Raw genomic sequence first — 18,370 nt, forward strand, 5'->3', positions numbered from 1 at the left:
GGGGACACTGTTAAATTTCTAGTCCACTGTGTCATGACAGGAGACACATTCTAACTGCAAATTCACTTGGGTAGTTTCAGTTGAACATGATAAATTAACATTAACAAATACTGAAAATGCTGGAGAAACTCAGCAGGTTTGGCAGCATCTGTGCAGAGAGAAAGACAGTTAACATTTTGAGTCTGGTATGACTCTTTGTTTCGGATTTCCAGCATCCACAGTATTTTACGTTCATTTAATTTGGATTAGGAAATTTTGGCAACAACTAATTTCAAGGCCAGACTTTTACAACAATTTCACTGGATAGATTGGTTATAGAACAGCCAAAAGCATTTACTGTTACAAAGCTTAAAAGACAAACACTTCGCTTTAGAATCCCTGAATTCCTAAACAGTCAGCGTCTGTAATGTCAATTCCTGATATGATATACCTACAGCACAATGATATTGTCAGAATGAGGGCATGCTTCTAACATAAGGTCTCATCCATTAATTGCACTGCCAACAACACTTTAAGCTGTGACTTATGTATTACATTACACAGCAGGGTTGTAACAAGGGAATTTTCACTGCGTGCTGCAGACCAATTTTCTGATTGCTTGACAGTCAGAGATTATTTTCTATATAACCACCAAGAACTAGGAGTGGGATGCGAGGGGGAGGAGAAGAGACATCCACTTTGGGTATCACAAGGACAATTATTGTATTATGTTTCATGTATTCAGTCAAATCCTCAAGAGTACAGAAATTTCCATGAAAGCGCTCGCTGTAAATCACCTGCTGTTCACCAAAATTGCTCTCATCAGGAAGTCCCATTTGCACTGTCACAAACCTGATCCCCAAACTAATTATCAAAGTCGGAGAAAGGCATCACTGTGTGCTATCACTGCCTGTTAGCAATATGAACAATGTAAAGCAAGAAATGACAAATGTAAGAAATCCATCTTTACCCTTTGCAATAGTCCGCAGCAAAAGATGCTCAGGCGCTCACTGGCAGCACATGTAAGGCTTGAAGCTGAGCCTTCAACCTCATATTAGCCATTGCTCCCGCAGTGTTGGGTACTACCTGTCATCTTCGGCTGGAAATCAGATACATCGGAGGCTCCGATTTCAGAGAAGGTCTGCTACAATACAAGCTATCCATATATTTTCCCACCCTGATTTGACACTTGTCTCCACAAATGTAAATCCAAAACTCTGGATGCTACTTATTTCGAACTTGCACCAACTCCTGTTCATGCATCACACCTCGATTTTAAAATTCTCACCCTTGTTTTCAAATTCCAACATAAGACTTGAACACTCCACCAGCCTCACAATCCTCCAAGACATCTATGCACTAAGAACTCTGGCCTCTTGAGTGGCCCCAGTTTTAATCGCTCCACCACTACAACAACAACACTTTTTTATTTAATTACTCCACCATTGGTTTCCATGCTTTCAGCTGCTGAAGCCAAAGGCTTCAGAATTCCCTCCTCAAGCCTCTCCACAACTCTCGTATTCTGTAAGGGAGTGCTTAAAACATAACAGTTTCAGCAAGTCATTTGTGTTATTATCTCATAGTCTGAAGGAATGCATGAGACCAAAAGAATAAAGGAACAGGCAATAGATATTTTAATCCAAAGTTAATTGGGTTTGAATTGGTTGTTTCAATATGGGAAGCTAGTTATTATATCAGTGGATGTGAGTTTAGTGGAATGTAGCTAACCGAAATACGGCTCACAAAGTATGGATCTGAATTCTATTTAAATACAGTTATGTTTTAACGATAGAATTAAGATTGTATAATCCCTACAGTGTGGAAATAAATGTTCTTGGTGTAGAGGGGCAACATATTAACATGGGTAAAGACTGGGTGGTTAGCAAAAAATTGAGCACAAATTGGCCCTTGCCTGATTGGTAGAATGTGACGAGGGAATGTCTGCTGAGGTCTCTTTAGGGCCTCAACTTCTTACACTTTACATCATTGATTTAGATGAAGGCAGTGAAGGCATGGTAGCCAAATTTGCAGATTACACAGACAGGCAAGCAAGTATGTTGTGAAGTGGGCATAAGTAATTTGCAGAGCAACAGTAATATTTCAGTGAATAGGCAAAAGCATTGCAGTTTGAGTGAAATGTGGGAAAATGTGAATGTTCACTTTGGCAGGAAGAATAAAAAGGCAAACTATGACCTGCAGAATTCTGAGGTGCGGAGGGCCTTAAGTGCTCTGGTGCATGAGTCACAATCAATTAGGATGCAGGTGCAGCACGTAATCAGGAACGCTAATGGAATCCTATCCTTTATTATGAGAGGAACTGAACTTGAAAGAAAGGATGTAATGTTTCAGCTGTACAGAGAATTGGTGAGACCATATCTTGAACGCTTTGTGCGGTTTTCACCTCCTTATTCAAAGAAGCAGGTCAATCTGTTGGAGAAGTTTTACAGGAGATTAACCAGATTTAGATTTGCAATGAGAGGGTTGTCTCACGAGAATAGATTAGGTCGGCTGAGCTTGTTTCTACTGGAGTCTAGAAGAGGTGGCTTACCTGAAATGCACAGGATCCTGAATAGTCTTGACAATGTCAACATAGAAAAGACCTTTTTTTGTCTTCTGGGTGAGACCAGAACTAGGGGCCACTGCTTAAAAAATAGGGGGTACAATTTGCAGACTGCAATGGTGAGGATTTTTTTCTCTCTGAAGGTTGTGCAACTTTGGAGCTGTCTGCCTCAGAATACAATGGAAGTAGAGTAATTGAATGTTTTTAGGGAAAAGATCAGAAGATTCTTGTTAGGTAAGGGAATCTAGAGTTATCAGGGGTAGATGGGAACATGGAATTTGAAACACATACAGATCAGCCATAAAGAACAACGAACAACACAGCACAGGAACAGGCCCTTTGATCCTCCAAGCCTGAGTGACATATTTTGCCCTTCCATACTAAAACTTACAGGTTCTATCCCTCTATTCCCTTCCTATTCATGTATTCATCCTGGTGCTTCTTCAATGTTGCTATTTTGTCTGTTTCCACCACCTCCTCTGGCAGCACATTCCAGGCACTCACCACCCTTTGTGTGAAAAACTTGCCTCACATATCTCTTTTAAACTTCCCGCTCCTCCTGCACCTTGAACCTCTGTCCCCTAGTTATTGAACCCAGCACCTTGGGAAAATGCCTCATACTTTCCACTCTATCCATGCCATTCACAATCTTATAAAGTTCTATCAGGTCGCCCCCTCAATGTCTAGTGAAAATAAACACAGTCTATTCAACCTTTCTTCATAGCTGAAATCCCTCATACCAGGCAGAATCCAGGTAAACCTGTTCTGTACCCTTGCCAAAGCATCCACATCTTTCTGGTTTTGTGACAACCAGAACTGCATGCAATATTCCAAGTGTGGCCCAACTAAAGTTCTATAAAGCTGCAGTATAATGTCTATCCTTACACTCAATGCCCCTTCTAATGCAGGCAAGCATGCCATAGGCCTTTTTTAACTACCTTATCTATCTGCGCTGTCACCTTCAGTGATCTGTGGACCTGTGCACCCAGACCCCTCTGCATATCAATACTCCTAAGGGTTCTGCTAATCACTGTGTAATTTCCACAATCTTACTAAATGATCTTACTGAATGGCAGAACAGGTTCTGGCGCTGAATGGCCTACCCCTACTCCCACTGTGAATGTTCCTATTACTTGCAGCTGTTAACCAGAATCATACGAGAACCAGGATTAGGATTCTCAAACTTATCCCAATTAGATCGTGGTTTACCTCTATATCAACTAGAAATACCACTTGGTCCTGAAACTCTTAATACCTTTACCTGACTAAAATATATCAATCTCAGGTTTTCAATGGAATCTGTTGCCTTAATAGCCCTTTTGGAAAGTTTCAGATTTCCAATAGCCTGTCTATGAAGAAGTGCCACCTGGTATCATGCTTGAATGAAATGTCTCAATTTTTTTTAGACTGCCTTGTTCTAGGGCCCTCCATTGTGGAAACAGTTTTGCTCCATCTCCCCTATTAAATTCTACTGAACACCTCTACTGGATCATCATCTGGGATATTTCTGTGAGATAATTAAACAAGGATCCTCATCATATAATGCAACCCACTCACTGATCTGTCTTTTACTTTTTAATACTTTGCAAATTAGTTGAGTAAGCAACCATTCTTCTTCTGGGAGCTCAGGATGATACTGCCATCCCCTACTTGCTTAGATGAGGAAGTTCATGCCAATACAATTACAACTAAAGCTGTACATAGAGGTGAAGCATTCCTAAAAGTGATGGGCATATTCTATGAGCTAGACCACCTCACCAGAGAAAGACAACATATCACATTGCAGGAAATGTTTGTCATTATCCATTTCGGAATCCAAGGCAAAAATAATTATCATATGGGTTTACTCTCACAGTCAGTCTCACATTCACTGTGAGAAAGGTTGCTTACTTCAACGTTATTTACAGTGCAGTGGATTAAGATTGTCTTGAACATCCATCTTGCACAGGCACAGCTTTCAAGGCTAGATTTCACTTCAACTTCCAGACAATGGATAGTACTGAGAAGCAAACTGCTTACTGGATCATGGGTTTACAGAAATCCTACAGAGTTGAATAGTGCAGTTAATTAGAACATTCTTTCATCTGAGACCCAAATTCAAATGAGTCCAAATCACAGAACTGCTTCAAAATACTGGCAAAAATTGCTTGTTTGGGGTGAAATGGATATCAGGTAGTTTAATTTAAGTAGATAATTTAAAGGCTAGAATCCAGTCATATTATTTGTTTACTACAGAGTAGGCTAAATTTGTCTCCTGGCCCAAACAAAATTTGCATGAAGAGAGGGAACTGGATGATTCAATAGGTTACTCAGTGATCGAGGGTTTTGAGTCCAAATATGATCAAACTGAAGAGTAAAAGCTTCTTGTTTCCTGGCTGCAGCAGTCCTAGGAGTTTGGGCTGCAATGCTCAAGGTCCCACATTGCATATGAACAGTTGAAAGTGTCCCAAATTACTGCCCCTGGAGGGTAAAGGAATGGCCTCTGAGAACAAAGAAAACCATCACACTAGTCACTGTACTTTAAGTTTTAGTATCCCCATTTTCATACAGTCCAGTGCTCTGGGTTTTCTGATAACGCAGGAAATGCAGCATTCAAACAAATACTCTGAGGTTTAATGAAGGATTCAGAAGCTCATTTCTGTAACTTAATCTGCAGGAAATAAGGGCCCTTGGAAAGAATGGAAAAGTGAGAGTATGTTGCACACATGTCCCATTTTAAACCAAGATAAAAAGACTTCATAATCTATGTTGTCTTAAATGGCATCAACAGGTAAGGAACAACAAAATGACAATACATTTAGGAACAGAGAGAAAAAGAAATTAGCCAGGGTTTCAGGGGAGGGAGTCAGGGTTGGACTGCTGGAGGCACAGTTACCAATGGTGGCAAAACGGAGGTGGAATATGCACAAGAAGGCAGGTCTGGGAGAATGCAGTTTGCAGACAATTGGAGGTTGTTACAGAACAGGAAGGGAGTTCACTCTTAAACTGGAAGTGTGAGAATAAAGCTGAGTGATGTTAAATGGGTGAATTTCAGTAATTCTTCTTCTTAAGCAAAGAAACCCATCTAAGTTAACAGAGGGACCAGAAGTGCATAAAAAGAACTGAGAATTCTCATGCTATCCCCAGTGAGCAATGCTGTAAAATCTACTTGCATTATATTAATATGGAATCAATATTGATCCTTCCCGTGTAGCCAGCTGTTTCCATAGAGTAGGTGTCATAAAGAATTTCATGGTCAGCCCTATTGCTAATGCTCATTTCCATGGATCCCAAATGCTTGTTACAATTTTTTCTATAAACCTTGAAACAGATATCAGGCAATTAAGTGATGGTTTAACCCAAATCTTCATGCCAGTGTGCTTTTTAATCATCTGCTTTTCTATAACAGCAGAATTATGCCATATTATTATAGGTTAGTCAGGCTAGTGTAATACTGATAGTGCCTGCAGGGAAAGGAAGAAGTAAAGCAGTCAACAGCACATTGTGGATAGCACGTGCACAGTAAGAAAGCTGTGTTGAACAAATACAAGAACAATTTAAACTCATTTTGCATCTTTATCAGGAACTACCTCTTCAGCTCATCCTTTCCATCCTTTCTATTTCACCCCATCCTCGCTCAGATTTTGGAATGTGCCGTTGCACCAAATCTTGGGCCCATCTCTCCCTGTGCTAATCTCTTCAGTCTGGTTTTCATCTTGTTCATGGCACTGAGACTAAATGATAAATGTCGTTCAATGACATTCTTTGCAACAAATATAGCACAGTGGCTTCTTTATCCACTGCAACCACTTTGTGGCTTTCAGGGTGATCAGCATTACCATCCTATGGGTATTTGTTCAAGTAAGATGAATGGGAAAAGATGAAGCAGCGTGTCTCTACTTCAGAATCACTAATGCTTCTGGTTTATACAGATGACCTGAATTGTGATGAAAATTGGCCAGAGTTGATATCAAGTTAGGAAAGGCAGTGGAATTGGCACCTAGAAACATTGCTCAAAAATCACTGTCAGAGCAACAACAGATAAAATTTAACATAAAGGTGGATGCTGTAATGTGCTTGGAAAGAAGCTGGGGACCCCAGAGACTGTGCAAATGGTACTGAAGTAGTAAACAATAAACTCACAAGATCCCCAAAATTAAAACCCCTCCAGTGTCACGCAGCATTAACAAAGCCAAGCAAGAACTCATCAGCCAGACAAGCAAAGCATCAATCATAGCAGATCTGGATTATGACTTCATAGGATGAGGCTTAGTCCAACAAGTCAAAGAGGGAGGGAAGAATTTAGGAATGACAGCAAGTTATTCTTCATACAATACCAACCAAAATGTAGACTGGGCTTCCAGATGTAAACGCACAAACTAAACACCTGGTTAAACAGGTAGGTTTTGAAGAAACTTTTGAAGATGCTGTGCGATGAAGCAAAGCAGAAAGTCTTAGCAACTGAGCTCCAAAGTGCAGGGATAACACTGAATGCTCTGTTATGGAAAAGTGGAGAGAAGATGTGGGAAAATCTAAACCAAGAATAGCAGGTAAGAACTACAATTTAAGGCTGGAGAAGTTGACTGAATTCTGATTGAGTGAAGCCAAGGATGCACTAGGATTGCCAGTAAGGGTCACAAAAGAACAAGTGTACTTCATTCTCCTCTTAAGCCAGTTGTTCCATTCAAAGGGATCATTGGTGGTCTATACCTTAACTCTAACTGTACTAAGATAATAAAATGTGAGGCTGGATGAACACAGCAGGCCAAGCAGCATCTCAGGAGCACAAAAGCTGACGTTTCGGGCCTAGACCCTTCATCAGACCCTCTCTGATGAAGGGTCTAGGCCCGAAACATCAGCTTTTGTGCTCCTGAGATGCTGCTTGGCCTGCTGTGTTCATCCAGCCTCACATTTTATTATCTTGGAATTCTCCAGCATCTGCAGTTCCCATTATCTCTAACTGTACTACTTGGTTTCAAAACCCCAAATCACCCAGCCTACATAATACGTATCATTCATTTTTTCCAATTTTCAACTGGCTAAGTGATTGAGGTTTGTCCTCTATATGGGAATAGCCCAGAAATATAAATTGCTACAACTAATTACAATCCCTAAGCAGAAAATGGATTTGCTCAGTCCCACTCCAGAGTTTGATGCAAAAATCAAGGTTGAGAGCCCATTGCAATATGGAGAGATTGCTGAACTGTTGGAGGTGCCGTCTTTCAGGTGAGACATAAACAGAGGCCTTATCTGCCTGCTCGGGTGGATGTTGGAAGTTCCCACAGCACCATTTTGAAAAAGTGCAGGTGTACAAATCACATATCTGTTTATTAACTGAGATTAACTCACGCTGTTAAACTGCGAGAAAGACCTGGCAGTGCACTGATTGTCCAACCTTTTCTACTGCAATGACAGTGCAATTTTGGGTTTTGTGTAACACAAAGATGGTCTTCTCTCATAAACAGCCATAACAATAGTGAGAATAATTTGAGGTGATGAATTAAGAACTTCTCACCAAAAAGCTTCAGTGCATTTATCCCTTTATATTCAGGCACCAATTAAACCTGGTGGTAACTCTGCACCAAATCTTGTGTGCCTCAGATGACTGTTGTCTTACAGGGATGTTTAAGCAATCATCACGGTTGGGACAGAAAAAGACATATTAAAATTAAAATGGCTGGAATGAGACCCTGTATAAATTTAAGAGCAGAAGCAAATTGAGGAGTCAACCAAGATCCCTCGGGAAGATAGACTGGACTTGATGTTCAAAACAGAAGCCCTATTTCAGAAAGGATTACAGACTGCAGATGAAACCTTTGACCCACAGAATAATTTTTAAATTGTCCCGACAAACTGAGTAAAAAAAATTATGTAAATTCTGTAATATATATGCACCCAGCATAGACTCCCCTCTGGCTTTCCTTATCTTTCAAAAAAAAGATGCTTTTCACAGCAGATGTTCCAGGGACAATAACTACCTTTTTAATAAGGTCCAGGAATACATTTTTGCATGCTGCCATACAGCTGCTGTTCTTATTCCAACAGCTATACACTACAGCTAAACTTGAATATGATACTTCATACAGATACTATTTCAGGGATGGGGATGGCCGAGTTGCAGAGTAGTCCCTTTGTTTCCAGTTTTTTTGCTGGAAGAGTGGACTCGGACCAGGGGATGCAAGTAAAAGGAATTGCACTTGCAGGCAGAGAGCACAGACTCAATATGTTGAAGGATCTCTTTTTGTACTGTAACCATCCTATGATTCTAAAGGGCCATTTTAAATTGGGTTAAACTAGGCCTGCAATCTGACCCTGAGTTGATTTAACCTAACAGTTGTGAGAACTACACTTCTATAAGATCATAAGATATAGAAGCAGAACTAAAGCATTCAGCCCATCAGATCTGTACCACCATTCAATCACGACTAATATATTTCTCAACCCCACTCTTCTGCCTTCTCTCCATGACTTTTCAAGAAGCTATCTATCACTGTGTTAAATACTCTTAATGACTAGGCATCCACAACCTTCTGCAACAATAAGTTCCAAAGATTTGCCACTCTCTGCCTGAAGAAATTTCTTATGATCATAGGGTTATTCCTTCAGTCTAAGGTTTTGCTCTTGGGTCCTAGTCTCTTCAACTGGTGGAAATATCTTCTATGAGTCCATTCTATCCAGGTTTGTCAGGATTCTGCAAGTTTCAATCAGATCACCCTTCATCATTCTAAACTCTAACAAATACAGAACCTGAGTCCTCAATCACCCCTCGTATGACAAGCCCTTCATTTCTGTGAGATTCTTGTGAACCACTCCAGATCCCTCCAAGGCCAGCACATTCTTCCTTACATACAGGGCTCAAAACTGTACACAATATTCCAAATGTGGTCTGACCAGAATCTTATACTCTTATACAGTACATCCCTGCTCTTGTATTCTAGCCCTGTTGAAATGAATGCTAAAATTGCATCTACCTTCCTAAGACAACTGAACCTTCACCTTCATCTTAAGAGAATCCTGAACGAGGACTCCTAAATCTCTTTGTGCTCCAGATTTCTAAAACCTTTCCCCATTTAAAAAATTGTCTATGCCTCTATTCTTCCCATCAACATGCATAGCGTCACACTTTCCCTCACTGTATTCCATCTGCAAATTCCTTACCCACTTTCCTAGACTCTCCAAGTTCTTCTGCAGCCTCCCTGCTTTCTTCATACCACTTGTCCTGCACCTATCTTTGTGTCATCTATAAACTCAGCAACAATTTCCTCAGATTCTTTGTCCAGATTGTTAATGTATAATGTGAATAGTTGTGGCCCCAACTCAGACCCCTGAAAAACTCCTTTGTCACCGGCTGCTATCCTGAAAAAGATTCCTTTACCCCTACTGGCCTTCTGCCAGTCAGCCAGTCCTTTATCCAGTACTGTGCGCCTAACACATAGGCTCATACCCACTGGCTCTCCTTTGTCGAACTTACTTGTGACCTCCTCAAAGAATTCTAACAGATTTGGCAAGTATGACTGCACCTTTGACAAAGCCATGCCGGCTCAGCCATATTTTGTCTTGCGCTTCCAGATGCTCTGCAATCTCATCTTAAAATATTGGAGTCTGAAATCCTACCAACAACTGAGATCAGACTAATGGGCCTGTAATTTCCCACCTTCTGCCTTTCTCACTTCTTACACAGGGGTGTTACATTAATCATTTTCCAGTCCTCTGCGAAACCCCCCTTCCTGTCTCCAGTCATTCCTCAAAGATAACCAACATCTCCACAACTGTCTCCATCAGAACCCTGGGGTGTAATCCACTGGGTCTGGGTGGTTAATCTACTTCCAGGTCATTCAGCTCCTTTGGCAGCTTGTCCTTAGTGATGGTCACTACACTCACTTCTGCCCCCACCCCCGACTTTCTTGAAGTTCTGGTATGCTATTGGTCTCTTCCGCTGTGAAGACTGAGGCAAAGTATCTTCCAGTTCCTTCGCCATTTCCTTGTTCCCCATTACCAGTTCTCCTGATTTATTTTCCAACAGTCCAATGAGGAGCTCCATGAGGAACAGTCCATCCTTGAACAGTTCATCAACTTTATTAACACCTTTCACCCCAAACTGGACCATCTCTGACACCTCTCTCCCGTTCCTGGACCTCTCTGTCTCCTTTTCAGATAACCATCTCAGCACCAACATCTATTTCAAACCCATCAACTCCCAAAGCTACCTTGACTATCCTTCCTGCACCCATTTTCCTGTAAGAATGCAATCCCATACTCCCCGTTCCTCTGCCTCTGCCACATCTGGTCCCAAGAGAGAGCATTTCACTCCTGGATATCCCAGATGTCCTCCTACTTCAGGGATCATCGACTTCAGAAAGAAAGGAGGAGAACACACCCCCATCTTCATCAATGGAACTGAGGTTGTGAGGGTGAAGAGCACAACATCCCTCGTAATGACCATAACTGACAAACTGTCTTGGATTTCACACATACATACAACAGTCAAGAAGGCACAACAATGCCTCTTCTTCCTCAAGCAGCTCAGGAAATTTGGCATGTCCACAAGGTCCCTCACCAACTTCTACAGATGCATCATTGAAAGCATACTGTCTGGGTGCATAACGGCCTGGTACGGCAACAGCTCTGCCCGGGATCATAAGAAACTACAGAAAGTTGTGAGCACAGCCCAGACCATCACAGAAGCCAACCTTGCACCTATGGACCCTATTTACATGGCTCGCTGCCGTGAAAAGGCAGCCAACATCATCAAAGACCCATCAAGCCCTGTTAACGTTCTTCTACAACTTCTTCAATCAGGCAGAAGATACAGAAGCCTGAACACACACACCAGCAGGAGCAGCTTCTTTCCGGCCGTAATTAGACTGTTGAAGGACTCTAGCCTCAAATAACATAGCCTGCAACGTAACCTGTATGTCTCATGCCTCTAAGTCTTTTTGATCTGTATATCCTTTACTTGCTGTGATCTGCCTGTACTGCCTGTAAACAAAACTTTACACCTGACAATAAAATTAATCAATAATGCCCTCAACAGCATCTGATGCATTTCCTGCCCCCAAACAAAGTAAGGGCAGAGTCTCTCTGGTCCTCACATTCTACACCACCAACCTCCGCATTCACTGCATCATCCTCCTCGACTTCTGCTGCCAGCAATCGAACCCCACCACCAAAGAGATACTTTGCTCCCCATCCCATTTGCCTTTTGTAGGGACCACTAACTCGTCCACTCCACACTCCCCACCAAAACCATAACTGGCACCACCATCCAAGGCCCCAAACAACATTTCCAAATTTGACAGGGATTCACCTGCACGTCCTCAAACCTGGTCTACTGTACATCAGTGAGATCAAAGGCAGACTCGGTGACTGATTCGTGGAGCAACTGCACTCTGTGTGCCGTAATTAACACTTTCTAATTGCCCACCATTTTAACTCCACCCTCCCACTCTCTTGGTGACATGTCCATCCTGGGCCTCTTCCAGTGCCACAATGACGCACACACAAACTGGAGGAACAACACCTCATTTTCTGCCTCAGGAGCCTACAGCCCAATGGCCTCAATGCAGAATTCACTAGCTTCAATATCTTCCCATCCCCGGCCTCATCCCATGTCCAGCTCTCTCTCTCATCTTTGCCTTCTTGACCTGACACAACCTATCCATCTTCTTTCTCACCTCTATGCCCCACACTTCCCATGACCTATCTCCACTACTCCCTACTTGCATGCACCTATCACCATCCCACCTACCTTTCCCCAGCCCCACCCTTTCCCTTTATTTCTGAGCTGCCTTCCCCCTCCCCAGTCTTGATGTCGGGTGTAAACCTGAAACATCGGCTCTCCTAATTCTCGGATGCTGCCTGGCCTACTGTGTTTCTCCAGCTCCGCACTGTAGTGCCTCTGACTCCAGCATCTGCAGTTCTCGCTATCTCCCAATGTTGACTCTTCCCCCCACCTTCCTGACTTACCTTTTATACATCTAAAGAAACTCTTGCAATCCTCTTTTATGTTATTAGCTAGCTTATCTCATATTTCATTTTGCCCCTCTTTTGCTTTTTTAGTTATCCTCTGCTGGTTTTTAAAGACTTCCCAATGATCTTTCCCTCATTGTATTCCTGTTCTTATGCATTTATGCTGTCTCTGACTTCCTCTGGGGCAAAATCTTCCAAAGATTTACCCTTTAAGTGAAGAAATGCACTCTCTTCATTTCAGTCCTAATTCTCTTATGTTCAGACTGCCACCCCAATATCCAACTAGGGCAAATATCCTCTCCTTCCTGAGTTTTGTAACCTTCAATAAGGTCTAGTGGCTCAGTGGTTAGCACTGCTGCCTCACAGCACCAGGACCTCTGGTTCAAATCCACGCTCGGGCAACTGTCTGTGTGGAGTTTGCACATTCTTCCTGTGTCTGTGTGGGTTTCCTCTGGGTGCTCTGGTTCCCACCCACAGTCCAAAGACGTGCAGGTTGGGTGGATTACCCACAGTGTTCAAGGATGTTCAGGCTAGGTGTGTTAGCCATGAGAAGTGCAGGGTTACAGGGATAGAGTAAGGCGGGGGAGCTGGTTTGGATGCTGTCTAGAGGGTTTGTGTAGACCTGATGGGCTGAATAGTGTGCTTCCATACTGTATGGAATCTATTCCATTACCTCTCTTTTTCTGAACTCTAGAAAATACAGGCTTTCTCTCCTCATAATTAATTACTGGGAAGGCAGGAATGGCTTAAATTAAATGATAGCACATTGGGGCTGAAAGGCCTTTTTTTTGACTGGAGATAGGATGTCATTTCCCCTGCTTTATATCCAAGGATGCAGAAACTAATTATGTTTATTTCCTTCCCCAGTACCATCTGACTGACATCAAACCAGGAATTAAACCCTGTTACACTCTTGTGTTTACCAAGTGAGCCTTGCAAGAGGTGAACAACCAATTTAATGCATTTCCTCAGCATCTAATCTACTTTCAGATAATTAAGTGGTGGCCCTGGAATTTGTCTTCGCTGAAGCAAATAAAGCCAAATGTAAATGGAAGTTAAATAGTGGCATGAATCCAAGTTTAGGCCATTGAATGCTGTGCCAATCACCTGGATTGTGTCTCCAGTAATTTCTTGTCATGAGATGTACATCAAGTATTTATCAGGGACCTGACAACACCCTTGTCTCTTCAAATAAACAGATGCACAAAATCATGAAGCAAGAAGATAATACCAATGATCTACAAATTTGACTTGCAGCTTTTGCCACTAATACGTAAAACCATCAGGTGCTCCACAAGTATCAACACTTAACAGAGAAAACTGAATGTGCTCTGTCAAATAACATCGACAAATGGAGGGGTGATTAAATGCACTGCTGGCTAAACCATAGGAAATAATGAGATGAATGTAGTAATTGCTGTAATTAAAAAAAGCGCTGATGTCACATTCAGCAGTGATCTGGCACAAATTAATCTAGATTTTATTAAATTTTGTTCCACTTTCTATTCCTCAGAGGGCAATCCATCCACAGTGGTGATCGCCACTTTCCTGTACATAGGAAAACTTCCCTTCTACAACAAGGCATTGGAAAGGCTGCAAAAACTTTACTGTAGAGAGCAAGTGATCCTACTCAACCAAAACGAACCGGATAAATTTGCAGCTGAGGATCACAATGCCAGCAAATGTTACTTTGTGCTGTGAAAGGAGTGCAGTTCATGAATTTAATGTCCACCAATTCTTTCTGTGATGAAGTATCTTTTAAGTCCTGGATACTGCAAGATCCCTTCTGTGTGTTCCCTACATAATAAGCGGAGTGGGGAAGACAAATGACATACCTGAGGTTTATTGGCAACAAATCAGTTAAAAACAAATGTCTTAAGCATGCACAGTGTTGTATAGAGGGGTCCTGTGATAGATTGGATGAACTCCTCTACTCTTGCTACAAAAGAAACAGGGTTATTATTTAACAGTTTTCCAAGTTCCCACCTCATTGATGGACACAAGAGAGGTCCAGGAAAGTGAGGGATGTGTTGGAAATGTCCAGGTGAACTTAAGGTTGGGGTGGAAGGCGTTGGTGAAGTGGATGAGCTGTTCGAGCTCCTCTTGGGAGCACGAGGCGGTGCCGATACAGTTATCAATGTAACGGAGGAAGAGGTGGGATTTAGGGCCAGTGTAGGTGTGAAAGAGGGACTTTCCACATCAAGCAGATGCTCACCTGCATATCCACCAATGTGGCATACTGCATCTGCTGTACCCGGTATGGATTCCTCTACATTGAAGAAACCAAGCGGAGGCTTGGGGACCGCTTTGCAGAACACCTACACTCGGTATGCAATAAACAACTACACCTTCTAGTTGCGAACCATTTCAACTCCCCCTCCCATTCCTTAGACGACATGTCCATCCTGGGCCTGCTGCAGTGCCATAATGATGCCACCCGTAGGTTGTAGGAACAGCAACTCACATTCCGCTTGGGAATCCTGCAGCCTAATAGTATCAATGTGGATTTCACCAGCTTCAAAATCTCCCCTCCCCCCCTCTGCATCCCAAAACCAGCCCAGCTCGCCGTCCCTAACCTGTCCTTCCTCTCACCTATCCCCTCCTCCCACCTCAAGCTGCACCTCCATTTCCTACCTACTAACCTCATCGTGCCCCCTTGATCCGTCCTCCCCAGACTGACCTATCCCCTCCCTACCTCCCCACCCATACTCTCCTCTCCACCTATCTTCTCCTCTATCCATCTTTGGTCTGCCTCTTCCTCCCTCCCTATTTATTTCAGGATCCTCTCCCGATCCCCCTTTTCTGAAGAAGGGTCTAGGCCCGAAACGTCAGCTTTTGTGCTCCTAAGATGCTGCTTGGCCTGCTGTGTTCATCCAGCTCCACACTTTGTTATCTCGGATTCTCCTGCATCTGCAGTTCCCATTGTCTCTGATCCATTGTGTTGTCCTGCCTGTGAAATGTCAGGGCCTACGTAATAAATGGAGTGAATAAAAACAGCTTGCACTATGCGAGAATCACAACTGACCTGTTCATTTTTCTGAAAGTTATATTTCCTTCGAAGTTCTACGGCAATCTCACAAAAGACACTCAAAGATGGAAGACTGAATTCAAACAACACTCAAAGGTTTGGGATCCAATTAGATGCTACATCTGTACAGGAACATTACAGAATGCATCCGAAGTAGCCGTATTGTTCTTCCAAATTAGTTTTGCAATATTATTTATGCTGGCATTACACACTGTCTTATTTTAATTCCACTATTTACTCAGTAATTGCATCAATCAGGCAAATGGCTGCTATTTAGAAATTCATGAATTGCTCATAATCCCATAAATTAGTACAACAGTATGTGCACTAGCATTTTAGAATGGTTACAACACAGAAAGCAGCCATTCAGCACATTGATTTTGCTCTCACTCTATTAAAGAGCAACTTACCCTGTCTCACTGCCTTCATCTTTACCATGTAGCCCTACAATTGTTTTCTCTCTTCTTCTGATAATATTCCATTCCCTGTTAAAAACAATGACTGAACCTGCCTCCACCAGACTATCAGATAGTACATTGTGAATCCTTACTTCACAATGTATAAAAAAGCTTTTCTTCATGTCAGCTTTGGCTCTTTTGCTAATCACTTTTAATCGATGTCGTTTGGTTCTTGACTTCCGCTAATGCAAGTAGTTTTAACTGATCTTTCATAATTCTGAATACCCCTGTCAAACTGTCTCTCAAACTTTGCATCTCCAAGGAAAACAATTTTCCGGTTTTCCCATCTACCTGTGGAACTGAAGTCATGTTAATCACTATTTCTATTAATCTTGTCTGTGCCCCTTCTAAAGCTGTCATTTCCTTCTTAAAGTTGTGATGCCCTGAATTGAACACAATGCTCCATTTGAGGCCAAATTAGTTTTGTTTTATAAAGGTTTACCATGACTTCTAGCCAATTTTATTACATTTTTAAATTTTTATAAATAGATTTTTAAATTCCGCTATGAGTTCTGGTCATCTTTTCAGAGAATCACAGAATAGTTATTGTAAAAGAGGCCTCTCATCCACTGGATCTCTGAGCATTTTAACTTAGTGCCAATCACCTGCCTTTTTCTCTGTAATTCTGCACATTATTTAGATAGAAACAATCATCCAATGCTCTCCTAAATGCCTCAATTTATTATTTGGCTAATTGTTAAAATTCAGAGTCAATAGGCAAGGAAGCGCCAGCTGCTTGTCTGTGTTTTGCACGTTGCTGCAGGTACTTGGTACCTTTTGGTTCACTAGAAGTAATTGGTGAATGCTGCATGAAGCTGCATACATCCTCCAATGCCTGTAATTTTAATATGTTTATTATGGTTGAAGGATATGTGCTAGCATTCATGGTAGTGTTCTCTTGGATTCTGAAGGAGGTGACAGCAAAGCCATCAGTTATTCCTTCAAACAAAATCAATCCAGCTCCCCATACCATCCTGCATACCTCATGCAAGAATAGTACTACAGTCTGCTACCTGTACTATTGAGCTGTGCCACAACGCTCTCTAATTAGGGAAGGGACCCTTCATCAGAAAAGGGGGATGAGGAGAGGATTCTGAAATAAATAGGGAGAGAGGGGGAGGCGGACCAAAGATGGATAGAGGAGAAGATAGGTGGAGAGGAGAGTATGGGTGCGGAGGTAGGGAGGGGATAGGTCAGTACGGGGAGGACAGACAGGTCAAGGGGGCAGGATGAGGTTAGTAACAGGAAATGGAGGTGCGGCTTGAGGTGGGAGGAGGGGATAGGTGAGTGGAAGAACAGGTTAGGCAGGCGGAAACGAGTTGGGCTGGTTTTGGGATGCAGAGGGGAGAGGGGAGATTTTGAAGTCCACATTGATACCATTAGGCTGCAGGATTCCCAAGCGGAATATGAGTTGCTGTTCCTGCAACCTACGGGTGGCATCATTATGGCACTGCAGGAGGCCCATGATGGACATGTCATCTAAGGAATGGGGGGGGAAGTTGAAATGGTTCGCAACTGGGAGGCGCAGTTGTTTATTGAAAACCAAGCGCAGGTGTTCTGCAAAGCGGTCCCCAAGCCTCCGCTTGGTTTCCCCAATGTAGAGGAAGCCACACCGAGTACAGCGGATGCAGTATACCACATTGGCAGGTGAACATCTGCTTGATGTGGAAGGTCATCTTGGGGCCTGGGATGGGGGTGAGGGGGCAGGTGTAGCACTTCCTACGGTTGCAGGGGAAAGTGCCGGGTGTGGTGGGGTTGGAGGGGAGTGTGGAGCAGACAAGGGAATCATGGAGAGTGGTCTCTCCGGAAGGCGGAGGAGAGTAGAGTAGGAAAAATGTCTTTAGTGGTGAGGTCAGATTGTAGATGGCGGAAGTGTCGGAGGATGATGCGTTGTATCCAGAGTTTAGTGGGGTGGTATGTGAGGACGAGGGGGATTCTCTTAGGGCGGTTATTGCGGGGGCAGGGTGTGAGGGATGCGTTGTGGGAAATGCGGGTGACACGATCGAGGGCGTTCTCTACCACTGAGGGGGGAAAGTTGCGGTCCTTGAAGAACAAGGACATCTGGGATGTGCGGGAGTGGAATGCCTCATCCTGGGAACAGATGCGGTGGAGGTGAAGGAACTCGGAATATGGGATGGAATTTTTGGCAGCAAAGCGAATGGGAGGAGATGTATTCCAGGAAACTGTGGGAGTTGGTGGGTTTCAAATGGACATCGGTTTGTAGGTGGTTGCCTGAGATGGAGACAGAAAGGTCCTGGAAGGTAAGGGATGTGTTGGAAATGTTCCAGGTGAACTGAAGGTTGGGGTGGAAGGTGTTGGTGAAATAGATGAACTGTTCGATCTCCTCTTGGGAGCATGAGATGGCGTCGATACAGTCATCAATGTAACGGAGGAAGA

At 42.9% G+C, this 18,370-nt stretch overlaps 1 protein-coding gene across 3 annotated transcripts in view; it reads right to left on the reverse strand.

Moving 5' to 3' along the window:
• Positions 1–18,370, reverse strand: part of fam120b (family with sequence similarity 120 member B) — a 65,668-nt gene that overhangs the window by 40,015 nt on the left and 7,283 nt on the right. The gene's annotated exons all lie outside the window — the stretch shown is intronic.

The sequence above is a fragment of the Stegostoma tigrinum genome, chromosome 9 (genome assembly GCF_030684315.1).
Source record: "Stegostoma tigrinum isolate sSteTig4 chromosome 9, sSteTig4.hap1, whole genome shotgun sequence".
In the NCBI taxonomy this organism is placed as follows: domain Eukaryota; kingdom Metazoa; phylum Chordata; class Chondrichthyes; order Orectolobiformes; family Stegostomatidae; genus Stegostoma; species Stegostoma tigrinum.